This window comes from Lytechinus variegatus, chromosome 8, assembly GCF_018143015.1.
Source record: "Lytechinus variegatus isolate NC3 chromosome 8, Lvar_3.0, whole genome shotgun sequence".
In the NCBI taxonomy this organism is placed as follows: domain Eukaryota; kingdom Metazoa; phylum Echinodermata; class Echinoidea; order Temnopleuroida; family Toxopneustidae; genus Lytechinus; species Lytechinus variegatus.
Window position 1 is genome coordinate 8,933,388 of NC_054747.1, and position 12,219 is coordinate 8,945,606.

Below are 12,219 nucleotides of genomic sequence, written 5' to 3' on the forward strand. Positions count from 1 at the left end.
CGTTTGTGGAACGGTCTACCTGAAAATGTGGTCATCTCACCATCGATCGACATCTTCGAGACTCGAGTCAGAGATGTCGTCTTAAACTAACTCAAAATATGAGAACAATTTGTATATAGTGTATATGCGTTCGTTTTTGGACTTATTTTCATCGAGCTTTGCTACGAGCAACACGTTTAATTAGCCGATAGACAACCAACTGTTGTGCGACGATACTCCGTGGAGGTTTATGCACACTACTGGAAGAAGAAGAAGAAGACATGAAAACAGAACTCGCTCTCACAGTGTTTACAACGTGTACCGAAAAACACGCCGTGTACACGTGCATCAAAAATGGACTTTCAAAACGGGCCTAATCGCAACCCTAACCCTATATCTTGAACAAAATTAAACCTAGATCATTTGTTGCAGGAGCAAATGTTGTGTCACCAATCAAATATGTACATACTTTTTTATTTCCAGAACCAGGCTCCTGTATCACAAAGCTTAACAATCGATTTTAGGATTGATTTAACGATTGAATATACACTGTGGTCAATGCAGTCATCATGAAAAAATATGTTCTACGATTGACTTGTAGCTGTTGTGTAATGTGCCCGGATGCATTTGTGTTTATTTTTCCTTTAGAACTGTCTTGTCTAGAAGAAATACCAAAGTATATCTGTTACTGTTCATGCCATTATAAATCTTTTGAGGTATTGATATGAAACAGTGTCATAAAATCTATGTTACAGGTTTTAATGTTGCTTGATTTATTACATTGTGATTGAACTTTTAATAGTGAAACATCGTAACAGCTATTTTAAACAAATCCGTTATGAGAGAGAAAGACACAGAAGTCTTTGACGTCATGGAGAGTGGAGACACAATTCCCTGAATGCTACTGCTGAAACCTTTTTAAATAGAGTATCGTGATTCAGACTTGCTCTTTTCAATTTGATTTTGTGCAGCTCAGTTTGAATCTGAATAAAAATTCACATGTGGTGCTAAAAAGTTAGTGAACCCCACACTGTAAAAACTGTGGTGTTAAAACTGACACCAGTTGGTGTTAATAGAGGACCACACCCTGAGGAGTTAAAACTACACCCTATAGATTGAACATAACACCAATGAGTGTAAATATAACAACCAAAGGTGTAATAACACCTGTGGGTGTAAAACTAACACCACCAATTTAATACCGGTGTAAAACAACTGGTGTGGTCCTCTATGTACACCAATTAACACCACAGTTTTTGCTGTGCACCAAAAAATGAACATGTTTCAGGTTCAAGTTCTGCCATCTTTTAAATATTGAATTGTAAAGTCAGGTGATAACACGGTACATTCAGTAAAGTATGTTTCTCTGGGTTCGCCGAACATTGTACAGTAGTTTGCCATTCAAAAAAGGAGTGTATTTTCTGGTGGGGTTCACTAATGTTTTAGCACCACTGTACATACACTAAGGCCCGTATCCTGAAGTCCGGTTTAACTTAGAGGCAGGTTTAAAGTTGTGGTTTTAAGTATGGAAAGCCAAAAGTATCAAAATTTTTATTAAGTTGTGTGTTTCTTATGTTTACTGTGCTCTTTCCTGATTCATCGATGGTGAAGACAATAATCTATTTATACTTCCTACACAATTATGAATGATTTACGAGCCGAATGAGCTGAAATATGATGTCTCTAACTCTCTTCTGTTAGTGATTATGTAACCATTGGCTGTCCATACTTAAGCCACACCTTTAAACCAGAGTTTAAGTTAAAACTGACTTCAGAATTCGGGCCTATATTCAGGGAAACTGGAAAGTCTCTTGTGTGGAACCAATTTGATGTTACATCCTACATGTAGGTACAAAATTCAGATGAGAAGAAATTCCTCAGTAACAAATGTACTGAAATAACATTGAATTAATGATGCATTAAGTACTTTTTGTAACAGATGTAGAGTAGGCTATATTGATCAGGACTGTGGATAGTTAAATAGCATACTCAACAGTAGTATCGCATACAAATACTTTGTGGTATTGCGCTCCCTGTCATGGCTGAAAAATGGTGCAATTATTCACAACAAAGGAGAGTGTTCCTTTCAAGTGATTAATTTTCTCAGTCTATGTGGGGGTCTTTATTTCTGGGGAACCTATATTAACATATTTGTTTTTGTTTTGTTTTTCTTTCCTCCCTATGGTTGCTGTCTGGGCATTCATCTCATCCACTCTCACATATTTGCTGATTTTGGTTCATTGTAAATTACAGGTATGTATTTTACAGGAGTTCTTATAGTAGTTATTCCAATTTGTTGATTATTTTGGTCCAAATTAAAAAAGAAAAATTTTGGTCAAAACAACTTCATGTCTGGATGGGAACATGTAAAATTTCTTTGATAAATAGAAACTGAAAGTAAACTGATCATAAGGTTTTGGGGAAAATGGTAGGTCTACTTGCCAGTTGCCAGCTAGGGGATTGTTATACAGAATGACTTCTTCTTCTTAAACTGCAAGTTACTTTTTGTTTTAAATCTAAATAATGGGAGGTGCACTAGGACTAGGCACAGGACCTTATGCATTGTAACATGTACATGTAAGGGAGCTTAGAAAGATGAGGAAAAGCTGGAAAGCGAACTATTCATGAGACCATGTACAGAGATGATAGTGATGGAAACTTCATAAAGAAATGATATTGATAAAGTGAGTGAGGAAGAAGGTCCAAAATTTTATTAAAAGGAATGAGGTATGAATAATAGTGAAGTTGGTGGATATCCCAAAAGTGGATTTCGAATTACAAAGTCACCAACAATTGTCATGAAAATTATGCCTGCTAATTAGAAGTCCCTAGACACTATAGGAACTCTACAATACTCCTGCCTAATTAATTACCACGTCTTCAGTAAAGCATCTGTCAGTCGCCCTGTGTACCAAGGAAACTTAAAGTTCTGCCAGGAAATAAGAAGATGGGGTTGAAATGATAAAAGAAAACAAAAATCACAAGGAGGGGGAGGGGGTGGGTGGATAGAGGTTGGTAGATATCCAGTATTTATTATGGTAACTTCCATGGTAACGGTGCTCAGCAGTCAATCAAAATCAAGGTACATGTATCAGTGGTAGTAGTGACCTTCATGGCAAATAATTGTTGTTTTGTGAAACAGGGCCTTGAACAACGTCACGCTGCTACAAATCTGACCAAGAAACGGCTACATGTATAGTGAAACGAAACATTGGAGGATGGAGGGGGGGGGGGGGGGGGGGGGGGGGAAGAGACGAAGCAGTTGCACAGATGGAGATGACACCAGTCGTTAAATGGTATAATAGGCCCCCTGTCTTGCAGGAAATGATAGCATGCTGTTCTATACATTATTTACTGTGATAGATGGGATGAGTCAATCCCAATGAAGATGTTTTATGTCTATAGTCTTTGATCTGGGGAACCAGACTTCTTACAACAACAGCTGGTCTTGTTGTAGATCTAGTGGGAATGTTTCACAAATGCATGTTATTGATTTCCATTGGCAGTATTGTTCTCAACCAGTCTTTTTGAAAGGATAGTAGCTTATTACAGTCACCGATATCATTGCAAATGAGCCTCCTGGAGATTGAATTTGCCCTAGAGTTCTAATCAAAATTACAATATGGAACTAGTGTTGAAATCTCAACAGATTGCCAATGAAGCAATGTATACCTTTTTACCATCAATTGATTTATAAATACAAATTAGGGCTGGCTTTGAGCTTGATTGTCAAATGGAGCAAGGGCAGTGGAGTTGTTTTTGAAAATGGGGGGGGGGAGCTGACCATGAAAGAATCATATTGTCATTATTACGTTTTTGTAAACATAAAAAAAACAAAGCGGGGGGGGGGGGGGGGGGGACTACCACCCTTCAGTTTTGTAGCCCATGAAGAGATGGGACACTTGGTTTGCCTAATCTAGCAACAGGCCATGTCCCCTGTGAAGTCTGGATACAAAGTAGGGCCTATTCACAAATCATGTTTTTTTTCAAGCTTTCCTATTTCAGCCCCAAACCAGGCTTATGATACACATTAAATATTTTATACACGGCTCCTTTCTCATTTACATTGTATGGTCTACCCGACAATTGTAAAGGTAAAACTAGAATTTAATTCGTCATGCGGACGAATTAGGTGGTCTGTCATGATTTTTCATTCAGAGTCGGCTAGTGTATAAAATGAATAATTTAGATATGATTGATAATCTTGATTCTAGACATCCTAAGAATTAATTTTGACCATTGCTCAATGTGATTATTAATGTTTCCCATAGACTTTACACGTAAGCAATTTTGAGAATTACAATTCCAATATTGCAAGTGAAAAACGGGCATGATCCCGGCATCTGATCAAAAAGTGAAGGGCACATTACCGAAAGCCCAGAATCTCAGCTATAACATATTAAAAGCTCCGGCAAAACTGACAAGAAGAAATGGAGATATGGCTCACGAAATAGAGGAATGTCGAATCTAGTTTTGAGAAAAAGTCATGTCCCATAGAGATTACACACAAAATACATGTGATATGAAAAAAACAATTATAATCTGTTTTATCTTGCTAAATTTTAACTTTCATACCTTTTAATTATCATAAAGGATCATGTAAGAGGTGGCAAAAAGAAAAAAAAATGAAAAAAAAAACATCTTTTCTACCCCAGGAATCGAACCTCCGCCCTCGAGAAAGCAAGTCAAATGCGTTATCCATTGAGCCACGATATTCCCCATAGAGATTACACGTAAGCAATTTTGAAAATTACAATTCCAATTTTGCAAGTGAAATACGGGCATGATCCCGGCATCTGATCCAAAAATGAAGGGCACACTTCCGATAGCCCAGAATCTCAGCTACAACATGTTAAAAGCTCAAGGAAAGCTGACAAGAAAAAATGGAGATATGGCTCACGAAATAGAGAAATGTCGAATCTAGTTTTGGGAAAAAGTCATGTCCCATAGAGATTACACGCAAAATGAGGAAAAATGACATGCCTCTTTTCATCGCTGTTTTACGCAATGATGCGTTCCTCAAAACGAATATTCATGTAACTGAGGAGAAAGAGTATCTTCTAAACTACAACATATCGAAATCTGGGCGAAAAATGATTTATATTCGAGAAGTTACAGCCAAATTTGCATAAATTTGATGACGTCATTTTTGAATAAATGAAATTTTTAGTTTGGGCGCCATTTGATGACGTCACGAGATAATTTAGGGACAATGGTGACATGAAATCAAATTTACAACTCATAATCTATCGATATATGAAAAAAAAATTGGGGTCAACGGACTATTTAAAGAGCTACAGTGAATTTGCAATAGGCATGATTTTGCCCATATATGGCCTATAGTGAGAGCTCGCGCGCACACGTGCTGCAAAGTTTAACGGGTGTTAATTTCGTTATTAATGGTTGTAGAAGGTTGATCAAGGTATCAAATTGCTCAGAATTTTATTAGCAATGCAATGATATTAAAAGAAACGGTTTTTTCTGCGTTGCGTTAAGGTGTAACGCGCGGAAACGCGCGCGCATATGTGCGCGCGCGCAAATTTTTGAAATGCTTAAAATGACCTGAAACGTACCCAAAAAATTTTATAGGTCATTTGGACGATTTTTTTACCTTTGACGCGCGCGTACGCGCGCGTCATGACCTCTACATGACCTTTGATGACATTGGCATTTGACCCCTGACATGAAGTTAATGTCATGTAAATATTGTTAATTTTTGATAATTGATAATGAAGATATGATCAAATGACGAATTTTACAAAATGGCGCGTAGATGACGTCATCATGACCATATGACCTTGAAAAGCTTATTTTGCCGTCTCTATGATAGATTCTATATATGACAAAAAAATCAGCAAAATTGATTCAGCCAATTTCGAGAAAAGTTGGCGACAAAAAATAGGTACAATGAATAAAGATAGGAAGAAAGAAATAAAGAAAATTCTGACGAAATCAATAGGTGATCTGTCATAGACAGACCACCTAAATAATAATGAGTGCTTAAGATGGGCGTCTCTGCCTTTCCTAAAGAAAGCATAGAACCACCTTTACTCAGAATGGTATGGTAATGATGAATTCTTGAAAATGTCCCAAGCATCGAAAGAATGCTCTATCAGGATGAATAGCAGACTCTTTTGTGTAAAATTGTAACAATCTCCTATTAGTATTACAAATGACAAAAAGAAGCTCATATTTTGAAATGATGTACATGTAGTAGTTCATTTGTAACAAACAGATCTATTTTGTGATAAGATATCTATCAATCAGGTAGCTTGAGTATTTCATCTTTTGTGTAAAATTGCAAGAAATCTCCTCTTACAGATGACCAAAGGAGCTCATATTTTGAAATAGTGTGTAGTTAACTTTAACAATCAGATCTATTTCCTGATAAAAGTACTGGTATTATAGTCCTACAATTCAGAAGAGATGACTTTTCTCTATTTTCTCTTTTTGAAATCCCTGGACACTCGTAAATCATCCCACATTTTATCCTCTATTGGAGCCCATAATTTGTACAAATGGGGATCGTGACCCAGCAGAAAAGCATGAATGGGTTTTATGATAATATTTAGGGGGGTTCTTCTTCACCTATGACCTCGGTCTTTGATCAAAGTCCTCTATCTTTCATTTCGATTTTCCCCTGTTCAATAGCTTTATTCAGAGGTTGTTCCGAGGGTATTGAAATTTTTCTGACGGTATTAAAATTTTGCTTGCAGCAGATGTTTGGTCTATAAACTGGACAGTCACCCTTTAAATGGATGTATTGTACTTTATATATATTTCCAGTATCATATGGATGAAGAATTTAGAAGTTGAAAAAATCATTATACTTGTAGGCCTACCCCTTGTGTAAGATTTTAAAATTCATTCATTCATTTATTGATTCCACTTTTAAAACAAATATCATATACGTAACAAATGTGGTCATAAACATAGTGTATCAATGATAAAATTAAGTATCTAACACAAGTTTTTTAAGCATAAGGTACACTACAAATGTAAAAAAAGTGAGGAAACCTAAATAAAAAGCAGAGCTTGTAGAAAATTAGGCTCCCAATGGGGGAAAAATGAGCGAACAAATGTGGAAACGGAATACATATTTATTACGTAGATTGTTTTACACAAATGATATCGAATGGCATCAGGTTACCAGAAAATCATTTATCACAATTATTTTGCAGGCACGGTTCAAAGGGGGGGGGGGGGGGTGCGAGCACACTCAGCAAAAACCCAATTTTTTTTTCATTTTTTGTGATATCTCTTTTTTTTTTGGGGGGGGGAGGAGTCTATAATGTGCCCCCTGCAGAAAAAAGCATGGATTTGCACCTATCTTGGGATAACTTTCATATCATTGTGAACATTTACCCGAGTAGGTCAGCAGCATACCGCTGATTTTATTTTTGTTCTGATTGAGCTGATCCTGTTGCACTTGTACCCTCTTACCAATCATTTTGTACGCTGATGAATGTACATGTACACCTCTGCAGTCATCGTGACTCTGATCATCTGATGAACCCCTTTAAACTTGGATACCAATGCAGATCTCCTGTGGTATTCAAAACAATTTCTCTTCTGCATTAGTTTCGTATCAATATAGGCCTACTTATAGCGGGCTTGTATGCCATTGACAGGTTAATTTAAAGGTGTCTATCGATTTACTTTCAAATTGGATTGCTCCCCCTTTTTTTGTTTGGGGGTATTAAAGCCTTCAATGGTTTTTTTGAAATATACTTACTTACAAAATGATATTTTGTCTACTGGGAAAATAAAGGAATCGCAACAATAAATATAATTCGGGAATCATGCAGACTTTTTTATTTTGCAATCGTGCTTCAAGATATCATCCCGACAAGTTTCTGATTATTATTCATGTTGGCCTCCATGCAGGCCAAATTGAAAATCCCCACAAATTTGCGTGAAGCCCTCCCTCCACCTCTCCCAACATGAACATCAAATTTTTCCTTGCTTTAAAAATCACCAAGCCTCAAAAAAAGGCCCAGAAAACCAGGGGCAGATACAATTACTACAAAGTAAATTTGTGTACCCCCCCCAAAAAAAAAAAAAATAAAAAAAAAAAAATTCTCCACACAAGTACCTGGTCACCATTTTACACCCCCCCCCCCCCTACATCTGACATGCAAAATGAGAAAAAAAATGTTTTCTACCAAAAAGACGCAATCATATATGCACCCCGCTATATCCTCCTACCTAATCTTTAAAATCAGTAAGCCCCTATATATTTATAGAAGGGGGGGGGGACTAACAACCTTTTTGTATGCCCATTCTACACCTGGGGCCCATTTCATAAAGCCTTGCAACTGTTGTAACTTTGTCATTATGGCAACTACCATGGAAACCTTGATTTTGATTGGCTGCTGAGGCCTGTTGCCATGGTAGTTGCCATTATGGCAAAGTTACAACGGTTACAAGTCCTGTATGAAACGGGGGGGGGGGGGGCCTGAAGTACCCCTTGGTACAGCAATATCGCCGTTAATGTGACTTTATTACTTCTTGCATGCTTTCGAATCAAAGTTACTTCACACCGAACTTTGTTTCAACCTCAAGTATGACTCAATACCGCATTCCACCTCTAATGGTGGATGTTAGGGTGTCCAGCTGGGAAAAGCATGAAATTTAGAAAATGACATCTGTCAACGAACTTACCCACATGCCTTCAGGAGAGCAAGTAGGTTTTTTGAGTTCTGGACGGGCGACGGAACAACTGCGTGGCACGTGTGGGGAAAACTTCATACTCCCTGTGAGAATATACCCTTTCAAGCTTCTTCATGCAACTTATCCAATGTGTTACATTCATGGAGGCCCCATTTGAATGCACCGAGTGCTGCCGAAAAAGTAGTAGCTCGATCGATCGAAAGCCAGGGTAATGGTAATTGTGCTTTGAATCCTCAAGCAAAAAGTTCCATAAATCCAGCTATTGTTAATCGTTATAATCATTATTTTGGGGTTTCAGGATAATTAAATATCACTCTGATATTAAAGTGCATGTCGGAAGTCTTAATGCCTATGTCCATGTTCAATGTTTTTTTTCCCAAATGAATTTTCATGTGTTTCCATTCATTTTTCTTGAATTAAAAAAAAATTCTCATCCACATAGGCCTACATGGTATTAATACAAAAATATATGATACTTAAAAGAGAATGGTCTTTATGTGTACTATGAAAGTAGTAAGGCCTATTTAATGCCATAAAAGCCAGAAAAAGAGTGCTTTAAATAGTTCAGTCAAATATCATGGCATGAATATCATACATTGGATCCCCTTGATAGACATACAGATACAGTCCAGACAAACTCACAAAGGATAAAGTGTCAGAATAGTTTGCTTTAGAAGATAACTGAATTTGTGATTTTAAACCAGAGGTGGGTTTAACCTTAGACCTTGCTGACCCTGACCCATTGCTGGTAGGTCTGCACATGATATCATCCTCAAGCCATTAAGAGATATGAAATGATTATGATATTCCCACATCTGTCATGATCAAGACAGTGATTGATATGTTTATTCGCACTGGCAAAATTTGCTTGACCCTTTTACATGTGAATGATGTAATTTTGCTCATTTGTCCAGCTAGTCCAACCGCCTATTAAGTAACTGGTGTCCTCCATTACTTTCGTAATTGAGAAGCTTATTAATGTGATTCTTGATTAATGTCTATGCTTTAATCCCCAATACACATCAGGCAATTTTTTTTGTTTCATTTTCGGAGGCTGCTTGGCATAACCTGCTGTCTAAGAGCCTTTTCACACGTGGATCTTGAATCATCATTGTGATGATGATTGCTATAGTAATCATGATTGTGATTAGCAATGGTGATTCTAATCATGTTCTAGTTTGGTTTCACACGTGCTAAATATTCGTAATTAGCCTTTTTCACTGGAATCATTCAAATTACGATTTTTTTACCGTGTGAAGGGGCGGTATATCTGCAACATGGGATAAGCTTTCATATTGCAATGAATGGGGATCTACAGGGACTCTTTTTTTTTATATTGCGGGGCTCTGTTTTAGTTTTCAGGGCACTTTTTAGCATTTCGGGGGTGGAATCGCTCCGAGACCCCTGTATCATTTTCCCCCTTGGTGTACATGAACATGGTGGGATAATGAAATGAAGATTCAGAGTAAACATTAAAACGCCATTGTCATAATTATCCATTTATAATCTCAAGCATGCGAAGAGTTAAAGGAAGGCACTTGGCCGATCAATATCCCAAGGGTTACTGTAGAGCCCACCACCTCTTCACAATCACACCCACTCTAATAAGGGCTACATTAGGTGGTTTCAAACCGCTTCGATCACAAGAATCCCTGTTAAATTATGAGAACTTTTTAAGGCTAAAAAATACCCATTAATTATTCCTGCATTCACACCGCCCCGAAACACATCCTTCGGGATAAGTTCCCGAAGTTACGAGCATGCGCAGTGTGGTCTGATAAGCAGGCAAGGCGGGAGATTCAAAATCACTAGCCCAGCAGCCACCCACGCCGCCGCGTCCAACGACACGCTGGGATAAAAGTTCCCGTAATTTGCTTTCCCATCGCCAAAATACCTGCGACCTTGGAAAAATCCCCACGAAAGTTCTCGTAATTTCGCCAAGTACCTACTATTTAGCGGGTATTTTCTTTCGGGGAAATTACGCGTAGTTTGCTTTCACATTACCAAAATACCTGGTATTTTCTGATCGGGGTAAGTTTCCCGATCAGAGAATACCTGGAACTGGCGAACTTCGAGGCGGTCTGAAACCGCCTATTGTAATTGAGCCAGAAAATTAGCGCTCGACTAATTGGCAATCCGGGCTGCAGAGAGCTTGACACAGGGTTAGCAAAGCAAGACAGTGCTAGAACCTTTTTTTTCATGGCTCAGCTTGTCAGTGTGAAAAAAAAAGATGATTACAGAACTTGTTCTCCATTTCCGCAAGCAAAAAGCAGGAAGCCGAATTACAGGCTTGAGAAAAGCAGGAATAAAAAGCATGACGTATCTATATCCAAGTAAAACTGAAAGCACTTAGTACTGGACAGTCTGGACTAGAACAAAGAATATGAAATAAATATGAGATAGTACAGGGACTATGGGCAGTATGGCATTAGGAAAACAAAGCATGCATGTAGATGTCCAGGGAGTGGTCATTCAGGTCTGGCTTTGTGCGTCCAGGGACCTTATCAACCAGGCACTAAGGTCAAGTGAATTTTGCTTTATCTCAGGTCAGTTTTCACGGTTATTTGGTTATTTCCCTGTTATATCTATAGATGACCCTATTGCAGGTGTAGATCCAAGGGCAGAAGAGGGGGTGGGGGGGTGGGGTGGACAGGGGGCATGTGCCCCCCTATAATATGCCCAAATCTCCATTTTTTAGGATGAAAATTGGCTCCTCTTTCGAAGTGATGGCCTTTCTGTTTTTGAGAGAGAAATGCTGACTGATTTTGGATTGATGATAATCTTTTTTCTGCTGCCCCCCCCCCCCCCGCGATTTAGAAATCCTAGTTCGGCCATATTTGGCCGGTTACCGTAAGTAACGGTGTATTAACCGCACCCGTGTATTAACCGCACCCCCAACTTTGGACTAAAAAAAAAAAAAAATACTTCTCACATTTACATGCATATTTGAGGTACGAAGAAACAAAAACTAAGTTTAAGATTTCAAAGTTAAGTATCCAAAGAGATTACCGGTATGCGGAAATCTGCTGTTCTTGATCAATTCATCTACAAATGTTAGAAAGAAAGAACGGTCCCGCCAATATTGGCCACTTACACACTCACTCACAGTCACAGTGTACACACACACAGAACTGCCATTTCATTGCAAACTACATACAGTAGCAGTCATGCCAATACATCTTATCAAATTATGATCTGTGTCTTTCCCAGCGTAGGAGGAAGAAACATTCACATTTCTTGCATCACAACCTCACAATCACTTTCAGAAATTTGATGTTTTAGCATGAATTTTGGATACGGGATTACAGGAAAGTTCAAGAAACAAAGAAATTGACATTTTTTTGCAGTTGTTTTTTACGGCTTCGTGCCGTCTCTCTCGTGCGTGGTTTACATGGTATCTTATGAAGAGCAAACAGGAAGGAAAAAAACGAGCTGGCGCGAAACGGAACTTTTAATAGCGCCAGCTTAAGTCGCACTAACCAAATTACAACGCAATCTCTAAGCTCACTCAACTCCCGCTCAGCGGTGACAAAATTTTACCGAGTATGCTTGGCGTCCCTTTTATTT